The 17,350-nt window shown below is 38.2% G+C and overlaps 1 long non-coding RNA gene across 3 annotated transcripts in view; it reads left to right on the top strand.

Moving 5' to 3' along the window:
• The window catches only part of LOC136875608 (uncharacterized), an 84,769-nt gene that overhangs the window by 22,883 nt on the left and 44,536 nt on the right, over nt 1–17,350 (top strand). For 2 of the 3 annotated variants that reach the window (XR_011018416.1, XR_010860490.2), the window contains 3 exons: nt 2,260–2,372; nt 15,952–16,063; nt 16,151–16,249. This is a non-coding gene — a long non-coding RNA (uncharacterized lncRNA). The remainder of the gene's footprint in view (nt 1–2,259; nt 2,373–15,951; nt 16,064–16,150; nt 16,250–17,350) is intronic. The other variant, XR_010860492.2, reaches the window with a different exon arrangement.

The raw sequence follows: 17,350 nt of genomic DNA, 5'->3' as shown, positions 1-17,350 counted from the left end.
GATCATAGGAGACTACTGGCAAACATGAGTGCAGTTCAATTAGACAAAAGAGTGACTGAATAGGAGGCTATATTTCTAGAAAATAGATCTCAGAGAATTAGAGTAGGCAAAGCTTTATCTGACCCTGTAATGATTAAGAGGGGAATTTCTCAAGGCAGTATTATTGGACCTTTATGTTTTCTTATATATATAAATGATATGAGTCAAGAACTGGAATCAAAGATAAGGCTTTTTGTGGATAATATTATTCGGTACAGAGTAATAAATAAGTTACAGATTGTGAGAAACTGCAAAATGACCTTGATAATACGAGATGGACAGTAGGCAATGGTATGATGATAAACAGGGTTAAAAGTCAGGTTGTGAGTTTCACAAAAAGGAAAAGTCCTCTCAGTTTTAATTACTGCATTGATGGGGTGAAAGTTCCTTTTGGAGATCATTGTAAATACCCAGGTGTTAATATAAGGAAAGATCTTCATTGGGTTAACCACATAAAATGGGATTGTAAATAAAGGGTACAGATCTCTTCACATAGTTATGATGGGATTTAGGGGTTGTAGTAAGGATGTAAAGGAGTGGGCATATAAGTCTCTGGTAAGACCCCAACTAGAGTATGGTTCCAGTGTATGGGACCCTCACCAGGTTTACTTGATTCAAGAACTGGAAAAGATCCAAAGATAAGCTGCTAGATTTGTTCTCGGTAATTTCCGACAAAAGAGTAGTGTTACAAAAATGTTGCAAAGTTTGGGCTGGGAAATCTTGGGAGAAAGGAGACGAGTTGCCCTACTAAGTGGTATGTTCTGAGCTGTCGGTAGAGAGATTGCGTGAAATGACATTAGTAGATGAATAAGTTTGTGTGGTTTCTTTAAAAGCAGGAGAGATCACAATATGAAGATGAAGTTGGAATTCAGAACAAAATGGGACAAATATTCATTTGTCGGAATAGGAGTTAGGGATTGAAATAACTTAGCAAGGGAAATGTTAAATAAATTTCCAATTTCTTTGCAATCGTTTAAGAAAAGTCTGCTACCTGGGCGACTGCCCTACATGCAGATCAGTGGTGATTGAAAAAAAAAATCTTTATGAACTTCTTTCTTCCATTGACTTATATACTCTAGCGTTCTCATGTTTTTCTTATCTGTGTGTAGCCTATGTGAGCCTTTTTGAATCAGAGACTCCCAGTTTTACTTGGGAATGCCTTGGCATGTTGGATGCTCTTTCTGAGCCCAACTCTATGTAAAATATGTGTACAGCTATTGTGCATTTCTTTGGTAGTTAGCACTGTAGTGTGTTGTTCTCAGTAAATGGGGAAAGAAATATGTATGGTATTAAGACAAATATATATGCACCCATTTCCAAGGCCAGAGTAATTAAACAGGTGTAACTAAAATGTCTGTGCCTACCCAGCACTGAGTCCGATACCACACTGAAGCAAAGACCATTATGCTGACAATTCAACTAAAGAACTGGACATTCTAGTGGTCTTATACTTTCTGTAAAATGTAAAACATGTACCTATGACTTCATATCACTAGTATTGTTTTGAATTGCTGTAGAGTGTAAGATATGTTGCAAATCACAGAAAATTTCTTAGTTAAATGATTCTCGTAAGTTCCTTGGCAGACAGTAGATGATGGGCTATGAGAATTCTCCCTTTTATGAGTCTTGTAGTTCTTTAATATAAGTACCCATCTGTTGACTAGGTTATGATTTCGTACTGGCTGAGTCGTAGGATGTATAGTTTAAGATTACTATTGGCATACTTTCTTCTTTGTAACTATGCATTTAGCCCAAATAAGAACATTGGAAATGTACAGTTATTTCAAGCACTGGTGCTATTAGCAAGATGGCCTGGTACAAACAGTTACAAAAAATACCATTATTTCAGATAAATTATGTGTAGACATGTGATTTTGCTCGTTACACATAACATCGTGGACAACAAGCTTGTGTATTGGTGTATCACAGTGACTCAGACTCAGCAGATGAACATGTAAACATTGAAGGCTTACATACTGTGAACAGCTTCTGAAAAGATAATCCAGCAAAGAATTGAGAACTGTTTCAAAGTACTTAAGGTCTGACATGGGCAATATTTACCCTACAGAATTCTTCTTGCATTAATGAAGTTGTTATACATGTATTCAGGGATGACATTTTTACCCGGGCAATAGGATGTAGCAGCCTGAGTTTAGGGTTTATTACCAATGTATTAATGAATATTGTGGTGAAATATGTAATAAGTATATTTTATTGCAGTGACCAGAGAAGTTTTTACGGAAGGAACTCCAAAGGCGTAAACGAGAGACTACGGAGCCGGAGTATGTTCCTCGTCAGCATTATAAAGGGCCCAGCATAGTGGCTGATCACAGGTATGGGAAACATTCATACAAGGCATCATATTCTTTATATCGTGTAATGTGCTGTATTACAACATGAACATCTCCTTTCTTCCTCAGTAGAAATCCCAGGAGACCTTGCCAACATGTTGCCTGTGATCTGATCCATTTTCAATACTTGTTCAGGCTATGATGAGAACTTCCTATTCTAATAACAAGGTGTAACGAATAGCAATTTACATCACATTACAAACATATAAAAAAACCAAAACTTGAATATCGCCTTCAAAACGAACAACACCAGTTCCAAATTAAGCAGACTTACATTAAAACAATAAATGTTCGCAATTCGGGGTTTATAAGTTAAAATGCAATCAATGTAATGCTAGTTACATTGGTCAGACTGGAGGAAGTTTCTTAATTTGTTGTAAAGAACATGCCAACAGCAATAAAACACAAACGTTTCTATGAAGGGTGAGGACATGACTGAATATAACAATTCATTTTCATCCATAAATCAAAATCTAGTAGCCAATAATTATGCTTTCCCAAATATACTTCAAAATATTCAGATTCACCTTGATCAAAGAAAGAACTCTGACTTCACCCTTAACAAAATGTCAGAAGAAACAAGCATCCTTTTAGTGAAATAACAAAAACCAATACATTTACAACAACAATATGATAAATCCTCAGCAACACACAACAAACGAGCTACTCCCATCCCTCTATCTCTCCTCTCTTCCCCTTCTGCGCTGTTTCCCCTCAGTAGGAACAGTTCAAGGCAATCGCCTGTCAGCGCTCACTCAAACGTCAACATTGCGGAGCCCGCTCAAAGAAGGTAATGAGCGTGAGTATTTGGCTCTTCATTTAACCAACTGTCCATCAGTACGCTATCCAATTTCCTTACTCCTTTTTCTTATCTTTTTTTTTCTTTTATTAAATTCTATCCACTTAAAGAAGAGAAATTTACGTCAATAACACAAACATCATATTTACGTTCCTTATTGACAAAACATAATCCAAAATATTTTGTCTGACTACAAAGTCTGTCTAATAATGTAAGATTTAAAAAAACCTTCCAGAATATATATACATAACGGCATTGGATCTGCACTCATCAAAGTAGGCCTATAGCCTATGATAAACGTCGCAAAACCTTTTTTCACACAAGAATTTTTTTAGACTGAAAAACAAGGCAAAATTTTAATGTTAACAATGTAAACATTTCCAATAATCATGTTTTCTTGTCTAACATGTTTTACTTCTTGAATTTAGATTTAAATGGCTTGTATTAATTTTGTATTGAACCAGTGGACCAACACAAATAAATTCTTATGAAGAATTATAAATTTCAAGAGTGTTTTACAAGACCAGTACAAGAGACATCCCGACAACAAACGGGCAAGCTCTTGACTTCACAAGCTTGTGATCCATAGATCGAAATGCGCCTCCGTAGTGGTTTTTGTGGATGTGTTTTCATGTTTAGTTTGTGAGTCATTTGCATGAGAAGTACATTAAAGATATGTGTGGAAATGTGTGTTTGATGATGATGCTTGTTGTTTAAAGGGGCCTAACAGCCAGGTCATCGACGTAAATTAATATGAGTTTGACAATATTGGTTGACTAATGTGCAGATTGTCATCTACTTCTCTGTGGGAAATTGGGTGAATGTTTCAAGAACTACGTTGGTACGGATATAACTGGTCATAAGGAGTTTTAGCTGTTTTTGTTTTACATTAGTGTGACGGATTGTGATAAAGACAATATCAAAATCTTTTACACTCGTCTTTGTCGATATATTTCTCATCTGACCTTTATAACAGGAATGGAGAATACTGCGGACCTGTACCTGTGAGAAACAGCAACAGAACGAAGAAACTATGGAGATGAGATCCCAAGCTTGTGAAGCACTCTCGAAATACTGACATTTTATTTTCTTATTACTGGGTGGCAGTTGTGTCTCACAGTTTGAACCAGTGAAATTTCTCGCCGTAGCCTGCAGTATGAAAAAATGGATCAGATCAGTGGGGACACATTGTCAAGATCTCCTAGTAAGACATTAAAATACTGTATAGTGTAGCCAGTTACAAACATTCCTGAGGGATAAGATAAAGTTAAGGATACCACAGTATATCCTGAATGTTTAAGATTCTACCTACTTTGTCTCTCACAAAGTGTTGTAAACTGGGCTTATAAAGGTAAGGCCTGCCTGTAGTTCAAGGTATTGGTTTTTTAGTAACTGAGTATGGAACTGAAAATAAGCATTATCAAGACTAAAGTCATGTCAATTGGGAAGAAACGTACGAGGATTAAATGTTGGATAGAAATACAAGACTGGAACAGGTGTATCATTTCAAGTGCCTATTTAAGATCTGTACTTTCCCCACATGGTAGTATAATAACTGAAATGGAATCAATGAATAACAAAGCAATGCTGTTTAGCTCTCAGTTACGACCAGTGGTATACTGTAACAAGGAAGTGAGTTCTCGGACAAAATTATCTTTACATTGGTATGTATTTAAAATAACTTTGGTGTGCTTGAATGAATTTTGGATGGACTCAGAATTATTCATAGGTTGGAAGTGACAAAATAGACAAGGAGGCCCCTAGCTAAGCCTGGTATGATTCCATTTATTTGTGCCAGTCTCCTTACTTTCATCTTTCCGATAGGATCTTCCTGGGTCAACTCTTGTTCTCTTCCATGGCCAATGACATTAGGTTTGAGAGCATAGGGCTAGTTACAAATTGGCATTTCTAGAAACTTTCTTTTATCTGGAGAGACTTTTAGGCTGAAAGCTGGTACAAGTAGGTGGGAACAGTGGCAAGAAGACAGTCAAAGTGAGCAGAAATTCTGACTTAGGAATTAACTCGATAGGTGAAGCTGTAGTTGTATGCATCAGTGGAGGGAACGTGAGATGTGTGGAGGAGGATAGATTACCAAGGATAATAGTGTTCTCATACCTCCTGGGGGGGTTGGGTTGGTAGAATATATATCCCCTGCCTGTTGTAAGGGTTGACTGAAAGGTCTCTCAACTTTGGAGCATGAATTGGTGACCACAGGGCCCCTAGCTAAGCCTGGTATGATTCCATTTATTTGTGCCAGTCTCCTTACTTTCATCTTTCCGATTGGATCTTCCTGGGTCAACTCTTGTTCTCTTCCATGGCCAATGACATTAGGTTTGAGAGCATAGGGCTAGTTACAAATTGGCATTTCTGGAAACTTTCTTTTATCCGGAGAGAATTTTAGGCTGAAAGCTGTTAGGCATAACAGTCTATAATATGTGTATGTGGAATTTCTGTGTCTCATTCCTTTTTTGTTGCTCCTATAGTGCAAGTTAAAACATCTCCTTTGTGGCCATTTGGTGAAGTCTGACAAAACCACTTATTTAAATGTAAAAATCCTACCTTCCAGGGATCATATTCCAAATTAGAACAGATTCTGTTCACACCAACTGAAGGTTAACTCTCCATTGTTCCCTTGGCAAGTAATTTCATCAAATGCTAATACAATGGAACTTTGTAGAACATTTTGGAAGGGACGGAAAAATTTGGGTGTCAAAAGTGGGAAAACATACTACCGAGAAAGCTATACTCTATTTACAACGTGTAAAAGTTATTTTCAAAAATTGTGTTATAGATGTGCGTGTGAAGTAGCCGATCTTAAGAATTAACTACATGCACTACTACAGTCATAACATAAAAATAGGTTTGTCAGTGACTTACAGGGGGAATAAATAACGTAAAAATGAATGACAGTATATGAACTTTAATTCTGATAATATATCTTACCTCCCAGTTGAACACGAATATTTACACTTGTTTGAAATACATTTGTGTGGTTGATTGCTTTCTTTCCATTCTGTTTAACAAGTCATTATTTCATCATCAGCTTTAAAACTACACATGTATTGTTTCACTATGCCCATTGCCTCCATCACTTTTGACGCTGTGTGAACTCTCTCTGGATCTTGCTTATCATCACTTTCGTCCTGCACTGATGCTTTTTCCATCTTCTGTTCTTCAAGTATTTCATATATTGTCATAGTTTCACATAGTGGAACATCGTCATCAACCTTGACGTATGTTTTGAAAGTGACCTCTCCTGCTATTCGGCACCATTCTTGACTCTGAGAAAAATCATCTAGAGTGACGTCATCAGCGCGAACACAATAAACATACATCCATGATACTGTATAGGCTTTTGGGCTTATGTCGTGTCAAGAAAATAAGGTGAAATTCTTTATATTTCGCAGATAACTGTTCTCTGCGACATCAGAAGAAAATCTCGACTGTCCACAAGAAAAGCTTCTTAAACAATGACTTTGAAATTTTGACGTTATAATAGAAGTGGAAATGGTGCGTTCATTCGTCACCAGATGGCTCCCCAGACGTGGTACAGCGCTAGCAATGGCAATGAGGAACATAAAAATTTGGAAAACTCTGAGACGAAATAACAGGAGTGAAGGGACAGGGAAGGGAACTACCTACGTAAATCCTTAATGGCTGGCAACCAGGTATTACTTAATTGATAGCCAGTGTCCCTATTAAAATTGTTAGGATTTCTACGTATTTCCACAGTTTCCCATATAATCCTGGACCTGTAGTGTCTAGTGTAGGTAAGAGCTCTAGAATCTTGGAACATGACATCATGACCTGACGATAGAGTGTGCTCAGCTATTGCCGATTTGTCTGGCTGGTTGAAACGAATATTACGTTCATGTTCCTTGATAACGGGTACCAATGGACCGGCGTGTTTGGCCGATGTATACTTTACCGCGAGTACAGGGAATTTCATATACCCCAGGATGTAAAAGTGGGGATAATGTTTGCCAGCCATGAAGGATTTATGTAGGTAGTTCCCTTCCCTGCCCCTTCACTATTGTTATTTCGTCTCGGTGTTTTCCAGATTCATACGTTCCTCATTGCCAGATGTTCCATTCCAGGCTTGTGTCAATTTCATACACCTGTCAATGTCATATGTTACGTACACATGTTATGTGACCCTCTTAGACTGATTCTGATGGTTTGGTCAGCTTCCACTTCGAACGCTAGCACTTTGCCACATCCGGGGAGCCATCTGGTGACGAATGAACGCACCATTTCAACTTCTATTATAATGTCAAAATTTCAAAAAATCATTGTTTAAGAAGCCTTTCTCATGGACAGTCGAGATTTTCTTCTGATGACGCAGAGCACAGTTCTCTGTGAAGCATAAAGAATTTCACCTTATTTTCTTGACACGGCATAAGCCCAAAAGCCTATACAGTATCATGTCTATAAGTAGGGGCCGTGAAAGCATCAGTAGAAACCTACATCCATCCCTCACGAGAAGAAAACGCCAGCTACCCTTGGGTGACGCTTTTACAGCCTTATATTAACTAAGAAGCTTTTCCCCTCTCAAAATTTCTGTATACTCTGGTCCCAGTGTATTTGAGTCATAATAGTGCGACAATCAGGTGACCAGTAACCAGCAGTTCCGAATAGCGTTTCGCCCCACAGAATCCCATGCAGTCTTACTTATACTTCTGCTTCATGCACCGTATTATGCCTTGGTCTAACCGCTGTAGCTTGTACAGTTTGCTGGGAGGAAAATGATCTTTATGTTCCCCAATTAGAAACATTTGGGGAATGAGCAGGAGACTGATCAATGCAGACTACAGTTTTCCTGTTTCTTACGCCAAGCCTTGGATCCCATGCACATAAGAAATTTTCAAATACTGTGGAAGGTATCTATCCTTTCATGTTAGAAGTGCACTTGAATGGAAAAGATCGCTCATTCTTGTAACATCGTGGATTGCGTGCTTTTCCAATAACCCTTGGTACCAACTTCTCGGTTCCACTTTCATTATGGCACAGGAGAGCTGTAAGCTTTCCTTGTTAAGTTTGCCACCGTGACACTTTGTGCCCTTACATATCCAGGGTTTTATCTGGAAGAAGATGATAAAACAATCCCCCTTCATCTGCATTTAAAATATCGTCAGGGTATAGTCTTTCAAAATCACAGGAAGCATGGTAGTTTTCCATGTTTCATAGTTTTTCTCAGTGTAGTGTCATTATCCAGGTCAGCAGCTTCGCCTTGCCTACATCTATAAACTAGGTTGTGTCCATTCTTGAATATGTCAATCCAGGTATTAGATACTTTAAAATCACCGAGTCCCATCTTCTGTGCAATAAGCGTTGCATGATCTTGAATCATGGTATACTTGGGGACGAAACATGATGGCTTCAGTTCCTGGAAGCGAGCTGGAAACCAACATTTAATCACACCCTGCACCCTGCTGAGTTAATGAGTTCTAAATGATCCTTGTTTGGTGTGGCAAGGTTGCCAGATCGCTCTGTTCAGTCTTTACCTTTTCTTTGTGTCAAGTGCAGGAGACGATTTGGCAACTCCAGCTACAGTAGACGTGGTAAATTCTATAAGCCGCTAATAGACAGCGGGCTGCTGCTGTAGAGTAGTGGTGTGTGGAGAGGTCACTGTGTTTGTCCCCAAATACTGGCACGTTTGAAGCTCGTGCTTGCACAAACCACTTTAGAACAGCTTCTTCTAATTCTGGAAACTGAACTTGGCGTCTACATTTTCTTTGATCACTTTACCCTTCTTTAAAAGTAGTTTCTATCAGTTTACGTTTGGTAACAATTGTATTTAAAGTTGACAGAAGAATATTTAACTTCTGCACTACATCCACATGCTTCATATTTGGATTCTGACCCACTTCTTGAAGGATTTGTAGTTTTTCACTGTTTGTTACTTGCCTCACTTTCTTCCTCTCCATTGCAAACATGTAAATAGTGCCCAGATAAAACTAGCCAAGAACACTATATCACTATAAGGCAAGCTATCATCACTGTATGAATAGATTACACTACAGGGAGCACACTCGGTGCTAAACTGAGCTGAGCTCTCGACTGCTACCATGTTAGCTTAGGCAGTCACTTAATCTTGGCCCGATCTAACCCGATGCCGCTCGAATGAGGTTGTTGGCAGTTACAGGAAGATTCATACTGTTTCAGTGGAACAGAAATCGAAGTCATAGTACTTAATGAGGAATAATGATGTGTGTATGATATTAGAAGTGAAGATTACCACAACAGAATTCAACGAGATGATGCTTTAAACAGCAAATGAATGCCTATCTCTCTCTAATGCTGTACTATATGCAGAAGTGAGAAGGTGGCCGTCCTCTCGACTTTTTTTCCGAATGCTAGCGGAGAAAACCGAACATGTGTGACGTCATGAAAGGAGTCTGTTAACGCTCCAGGGCATGTTCCAATGTTTACAACATAAAATGCATGGCAGCAGCTGTCTGTAAGGGTAATTAAGCATTCTCTCTCACCCTAACACACATCGCATCATTAACATGCGAGCGTGTCACTGGCTGCAAGTCAAACTGGACTGACAAATGCGAATGGACTGGCCAGTATGTTGAATAAAGGATGTCCAAATTAGAACGTAGTAAGCAGGAGGGCCAAAACATGCTAAAGCAATAGTTTACATAAAATTTAGTGCTTGGGACAGGGACTTCTAGAATTCAGTGTGATTAACAGGAAAACGTGTTACTGGGGAACGTAGTAACAGGATTCCACTGTAGTACACATAGAAACCAGGGCTTTCGTTAGAATATATGAATTAGTAGTACTCACCCAATGTTTCAGCATTCTCCTCGTGGATTCACAGGGTTGAGTTTCTGTCGTCATTTTCCTTTTCTGGAAATTGAGGTTATCTGCTAAACGTCTTCCCGATGACAGCCAAGTCTTCCCACGTTTTAGTGTATATGGCTGTGGGTCGTGTAGGATTAATAACATTAAGTCTGCTTCTTGTTTCACTAAAAGATCCCTTGTTAATGGAGTAACAATTTCATTCATTGAGCTGAAGGCTCGTTCACATGAAGCCATGGACACTTCAGTAGTGTTGACGGCTGAAAAAATGGGGAGGAGATCATCTATTTTGCTTTTTTTTAATCATCTTTATTGTAACTTCATTGTACTGTCAGTAACCTCTAATTATTTTCCTTGAGTTGTGAAGTTGACCTCAAATATCTGACACTTTCCTCTCTATGTAATACGTCTAAAATTACTGGTCATTGACTTGGATACAACACATTTAAGTCATCATCCTTCTTTTCCTTTATTCAGCTTCTGCTGGCAGGCAGGCCCATATCATATTCATTACGCCCCTGATTGGAGTATTACAAATGATATGATGTTTTATAAGATAATACGTTCATTTGTTCCCCGTCTTAATGAACTTGTTTCTTCAGACGACTTATATACTCTCGTGTTCTCACGTTTTTATTTTCTGCGTGTATGTGAGCCTTTTTGAATCAGAGAGTCCCAGTTTACTTGGGATTGGCCTGGCATTCGGACGCTTTTTCCGATTCCAGACCAGTGTAAAATATGTGTGCAACTATTACGTATTTCTTTGGTAGTTAGCACTGTAATGTGTTATAAATAAATGGAGAAAGAAGTATATGCAGTATTAAGACAAATACAAACACACATTCCCCAAGCCAGAATAACCAAGCAGATGTAACTAAAATGTGTAAACCTACCCAGCATTGAACCCGATACCTCACTGAACAAAAAACCACTATGCTGACAATTCAGTCAAGGAACTGTGACATCGAAGTGGTCTCTTTGTTTCTGTAAAATGGTACCTATGACTCCTTATCACTAGTATTGTTTTGAATTGCTGCAGGGTGTAAGATATGTTGCAAATCACAGAAAATTTCTTAGTTGAATGAAGCACTCTCTTAAAAGGCATTGTTGATTGACCCTGAGATTCTCATAGTTCCTTGGCAGACAGTAGATGTTCGACTACGAGAATTCTCCTTTTTATGAGTCTCGTAGTTCTTTGATCTAAGTACTCATCTGTTGACTAGATTATGATTTTGTACTGGTTGAGTCATAGAATATATAGTTTAAGATTACTATTGGCATACTTTCTTCTTTAAAACTATGCATTTAGACCAAATTAGAACACTGGAAATGTATGGTTATTTCAAGCATTGGTGCTATTAGCAAGATAGCCTGGTACAAACAGTTACAAAAAATACCATTATTTCAGATGAATTATGTGATTTTGCTCGTTACACTGAGACTTTCCTAAATCGCTGACTAATTTTTGAAACATATTAAACTGCTTTTATATTGAAAAATCTGAATATCTGCATTTAACATGAAAATTATGAAAATTAACATTCATTAAATAAAATACACAATCGTCGAACCCTGGACTCACACTTACTTCTTACCTGCTTACTTACACATACGTTATTTGAAGGGCGCCAGCTACCACTCAGTGCAGCAATAATAGAATGAGAATCTTGACTATCTCTAGGGTGTGGGGTAATAAGCTTACTTTTGACAACATACCAAATAAGTTTTGGGAAAAGGAGATTGGCGTTCGGTTTCCCCATTAATTTTGAGGTTAAGATATTTTACTGTCATTGAAATAAAACTATGAATTCGTTTGATAGAACAAAATATATTCTTTAAATAATATATCAAAAAATAGTGAGTCTTGTTGCGATAAAACAGATGAGAATATGAAATTATGACATTGCAACTGAAAGAAACTAGGCATGAATTTGAATTCTTCTTGACCGGACATTTAACAATTTATACAAAATATTTCCCTCACTGATTCACTTGACTGTGCCTTCAACACTTTTAGTGTAATTATGACGTATTCCTTTGATCTGGTGTTTACTGTAGATGTGTCACGCCTAACTTGGTGATACATCCTTGTGACTGTTTCTTCTCCATATCATCTGACTTCTTTGTAAGTCAATATGGTATTACTTCATTGCAGGTGGTATCCCTCTCTGAATCCATGGTAAGCCCTTGCGTCCGTATCTTCAACTAAGTGACCGACCAACCTTTGGCCTCACTCTCTCAATGACCAATAATTAATGGCTCACTGAGTCTTTTCCATCTCTCGTTCACACTTGTTGACTGACCGACTGAGGCCTCTTCATCCAGTAGACTTCTTCACTGTTCAGCTTCCGTTTAACTAATGACTGATGCTACAATATGCAGCCTCCTTTTATAGACGTTCGTTGACACAGCTACGCAATCTCCAGAAATAACAGTGACATACTCCCACAACGCCTCAAGCTGTTGCATGTAATGGTGAAATCCCCTGGGGCGGCTGAGTCTCTGAGCAGATTGCTAAAAGCTCACGATGACGTAGCCATGACGTGGCAATGACTTGGCAGAATCGCCAGTAGTATAGCAATATAACAACGTCACATCCACATCTGATACATCGAAACTCTCACTGTACAGGTATTTAATGTTAATCTACATACAGTATACGTATATATGCATACACTCAATTACAAATACGCAAGCGACAAGCATTGCATAAGGGAATTGAATAATAATTATAACAAAATAATGGTAATCTCACAGATAAAATAATAATAATATGGACATAATAATAATAATAATAATAATAATAATAATAATAATAATAATAATAATAATAATAATACAGATATTATCTTGTAACGGGATTTGAACTGTTACAACACATAACATCATGGACAACAAGCTTGTGTATTGTAGTTTCACAGTGACTCAGACACAGCAGATGAACATGTAAGCATTGAAGGCTTACATACTGTGAACGGCTTCCGAAAAGATAATCCAGCAAAGAATTGAGAACTGTTTCAAAGTACTTAAGATCTGACATTGGCAATATTTACTCCACAGAATTATTCTTGCATTAATTAGGTTGTTAAACATATATTCGGGGATGACGTTATTATTCAGACAGCAAGATGTAGCAGCCTGAGTTTAGGGCCCGCAACCAATTCAATTCAACAACCAATTGTTGTAATTAGGATAGGCATAATTGCAGTTTGGAATTGTGTAGTTCTTGCGTATTCCTTTAGATATTCAGTAATTAACAGCAGTTTTTATCCTGTTAGGGGTTGTAGGATAAAAAATAAAGTAGTATTGTAGTGTAGTCGTATAGTAATTACCTTATTGTTGTGTGATCTTTGAGTACTATCCCAGACAATATATCCTCCATTCATTTATTTTTTGCAAATAAGTTATTTTAATTTTTTCCGTAAAAAATGGCTAAGGAGCGCGAGTGTACGAACTGTGGGTGTGGCGAGGCTTTGAGAGGTATGAGGGAGGAGTTGGAGAGTTTGAGGGAGATAATTAGGATTCTCACAGAAGACAGGAAGGACTCCCTCAAATAATGTACAGGTCACAGTAATTAAAGAGTTAATTTGAAAATTTAATGAATAACCATAATTGGAATTAAGGGGCTGAATAGTGGAAGTTAAATGAAGAGTGTTGACACTTACCCCTTTGACCGCTGAGATGTTAGTTTACATTGAGAGTTTTAGAGTAACTGGCAGTCGCCAAGCTCTTACTACGCGTGTTGTATTTGTGGAGTCTTGGTGGAGGGGGCTGAGCTTGAGAAGGCGTGGCTGAGGGCCCATTCGCTGCGCGCAAGGAGGAGTTGTCGGCAGTGGGAGGAGGGGAGGGGGGTAGGTGTGTGTTAGATTGGCGGGCGTGTTTACGGATTTGGTGCTAAATATTTTGTAAAACTTATTATTCAGAAGGAATGGTTTTTGTAATAGAATTGAAATCTGTTCATAAAGAGGACTTTTGTTATCTATTACGTCATTTAACTTCTTGTCTTTGTTAAACTGTTGATCTAAGAAGATGTATAAGTTTTCGTATTCTGTCATGAGCTTACCTTTTTCAATTCTTTTTAAAATTTGTAAATCCTGATCTATTGTAGTAAATTTGTGACCTGTTTCTTTCATGTGGTTACTCATTGCAGAGAACTTATTATGTTTTTGGGCGTTATAATTTTCTGCATATCTAGTTGAAAAACAGAGGCCAGTTTGACCAACATAAGAAAAATTACATACGGAGCATTTGAGTCTATATATACCCGAGCTTGAATATTTATTATTGGTTGAATTGACTGAGTTGTGATTAAAAAATAAATTTCGATTTGTATTCTGCGTTGTGTAAGCGTTTTTACCTCGTGTTTTCTTAAGGGATTGGTGATTTGATGGATTTTTGGGTTGGTATATGTGAATTTTGCGAATTTCGGTTTGTTGGGTTTTATTGGAGAAAGGTTTGTGGTTAATTTTAGTCCGACTTTATTAATGATTTTGTTGATCATATCTAGATTGAACCCATTGAATCTGGCTATTTCTTTTATGAAATCTAATTCATTTTTTAGATTATTCGGTGAAAGAGGGATTTTTAATGCTCTGTATACTAAACTGTAATAAGTGGCTTGTTTATGGGAATTTGGGTGCAAAGATTCGTTTTTTATAGTTGTATGTATGAATGTTGGGTATTCAGCCCGAAGGCTGCTTTGATCCTCTGCAGCTCTGCCAACAGCTGTCATAAACAGCCTAGGCACCACTGAAGTGGCGTACTAGGGAAATGAAAAAGAAAAATGAAATGGCGTATGGCTTTTAGTGCCGGGAGTGTCCAAGGACAAGTTCGGCTCGCCAGGTGCAGGTCTTTTGATTTGACTGCCGTAGGCGACCTGCGCGTCGTGATGAGAATGAGATGATGATGAAGACGACACATACACCCAGCCCCCATGTCAACGAAATTAACCACTGATGGTTAAAATTCCCGACCCTGCCGGGAATCGAACCCGGAACCCCTGTGACTAAAGGCCAGCACGCTAACCATTTAGCCATGGAGCCGGATACTAGGGAAATGAGGAGTGAGGTAGTTTCCTGTTGCTTTCCTCACCGAGCCAGCAGTTGCTATTACATATCAGTATGCCAAGCCCACTGAAATGCATGCACCAACCGACATGAGCAATATTTTCTCACCATTCATAACAGGGACTGGCTGCATAAGGAATGGTATTACTAGTATCACTCATACCTCAGTCATTTTCATATTGTCAAAGCCAAGGATGAGACTGAGACAGGTCAGTGAAAGTAACAAATTTGATATAGCCCATACCAGAAGACATAGTGCACTGTAAACACTACATCTTGCCAGCAAAGGCATTTTTTTAAATAGTTATTGGAGTAAATGAAGGCTTGCGGTAAATTTGGAAATCAAATTTGTTCATAACTCGCGTGATTTTGATGGGTGATGATGCCTACTATTGATAGGCGAAACATGTACCATCTAATATATTAATTTCATGTCAACAGTTTTGATAAGGACAATGTTCTAATTTTTTAAAATTGTATTGTATTGAATAGGTGGATGAATAGTAAAACATACAAGTGTTATTTAATAAGTGGTATGTTCCGAGCTGTCAGCGGAGAGATGGCGTGGAATGACATTAGTAGACGAATAAGTTTGAGTGGCTTTTATAAAAGTAGGAAAGATTACAATATGAAGATAAAGTTGGAATTCAAGAAGACAAACTGGGGTAAAGATTCATTTATAGGAAGGGGAGTTAGGGATTGGAATAACTCACCAAGGGAGATGTTCAATAAATTTCCAATTTCTTTGAAATCGTTTAGGAAAAGGCTAGGAAAACAACAGCTAGGGAATCTGCCACCTGGGCGACTGCCCTAAATGCAGATCAGTATTGATTGATTGATTATTGAATATTATGGTAGAATATGTAATAAGTATATTTTATTGCAGTGACCAGAGAAGCCTTACGGAAGGAACTCCAAAGGCGTAAACGACAGATTATGGAGCCGGAGTATGTTCCTCGGCAGCATTACAAAGGGCGCAGAATGGTGGCTGGTTGCAGGTATGAGAAATATTCATACAAGACATCATATTCTTTATATTGTGTAATGTGCTGTATTACAACATGAACATTTCCTTTCTTCCTCAGTAGAAATCCAGGGAGACCTTGCCAGCATGTCACCTGTGATCTGATCCATTTTCAATACTTGTTCAGGCCATGATGAGAACTTCCTGTTCTAATAGCAAGGTATAACAAATAGTAACTTACATCACATTACATAGATTAAAAGAACAGAACCTGAATATCGCCTGCAAAACAAACAACACCAGTTCCAAATTACTTTATAATATGCACACTTTTAATGAAAACAATAAATATTCACAGTTGGGGTTTAAAAGTTAAAATGCAATTAGTGTGATGCTAGTTACATTGTCCAAACTGGAGGAAGTTTCTTAATTTGTTATAAAGGACATATCAAGATCAATGAAACTGAAACTTAAAGTTTTCTGCAATGGGCGAGAACGTGATTGAATACAGTAATTCATTTTCATCTATAAATCAAGATCTAGTATCCAACAAATATGCTCTCCTAAATATACCTGAAAATACAGTAGAACCTCAATTCTCCATTTTTGTAGGGGCCATGAAAAGAAAAAAGTACAACACAGGAAAACAGAAAATCCGGGAATGAATGTAAACAATTACAGAAATGAAATATGTATAATTATAATCTTACAAACACTCCTAAACTAAACCAAACTTGAGCCCTAATGGGCCTTTACCTGCCAAGCAACCGCTACTCCGCCCGAAGGCCTGCAGATTACGAGGTGATGCATGGTCAGTATGACCAATCTTCTTTGCCGTTATTCCTGGCTCTCTTGACCGGAGTCGCCATCTCACCATTAAATAGCACCTCGATTAAAGGTATCACGTAGACTGAGTGGACCTGGAACCAGCCCTTATATCCAGGTAAAAATAAAAAGAAATGCCTGACCTGGCTGGGAATTGAACCCGAGCCCTCTGAGTGAGAGGCAGGCAAATTAGATCGCGTGACCGGCTTCAGCCATTAATTACCAGTGAAAAATGAAAACCTACAACCTTTTTTTCCAGTCATTGACCGGGTCAGGGATGTAATGAATGAAACATATATGGGCTGTTATTACAATGGGGTCGCCACTCCCAAGGTGATTTATTAATGCGTGATAAATGCTATGAAATGATAATGGAGAGTGTTGCTGGAATGAAAGATGACAGGGAAAACCGGAGTACCCGGAGAAAACCCTGTCCCGCCTCCGCTTTGTCCAGCACAAATATCACATGGAGTCACCGGGATTTGAACCACGGTAT

Source organism: Anabrus simplex, chromosome 6, assembly GCF_040414725.1.
Source record: "Anabrus simplex isolate iqAnaSimp1 chromosome 6, ASM4041472v1, whole genome shotgun sequence".
Taxonomy (NCBI): Eukaryota; Metazoa; Arthropoda; class Insecta; order Orthoptera; family Tettigoniidae; genus Anabrus; species Anabrus simplex.
The sequence above is the reverse complement of the archived record's forward strand: the minus strand, read 5'-3'. Positions and strand labels throughout refer to the sequence as shown.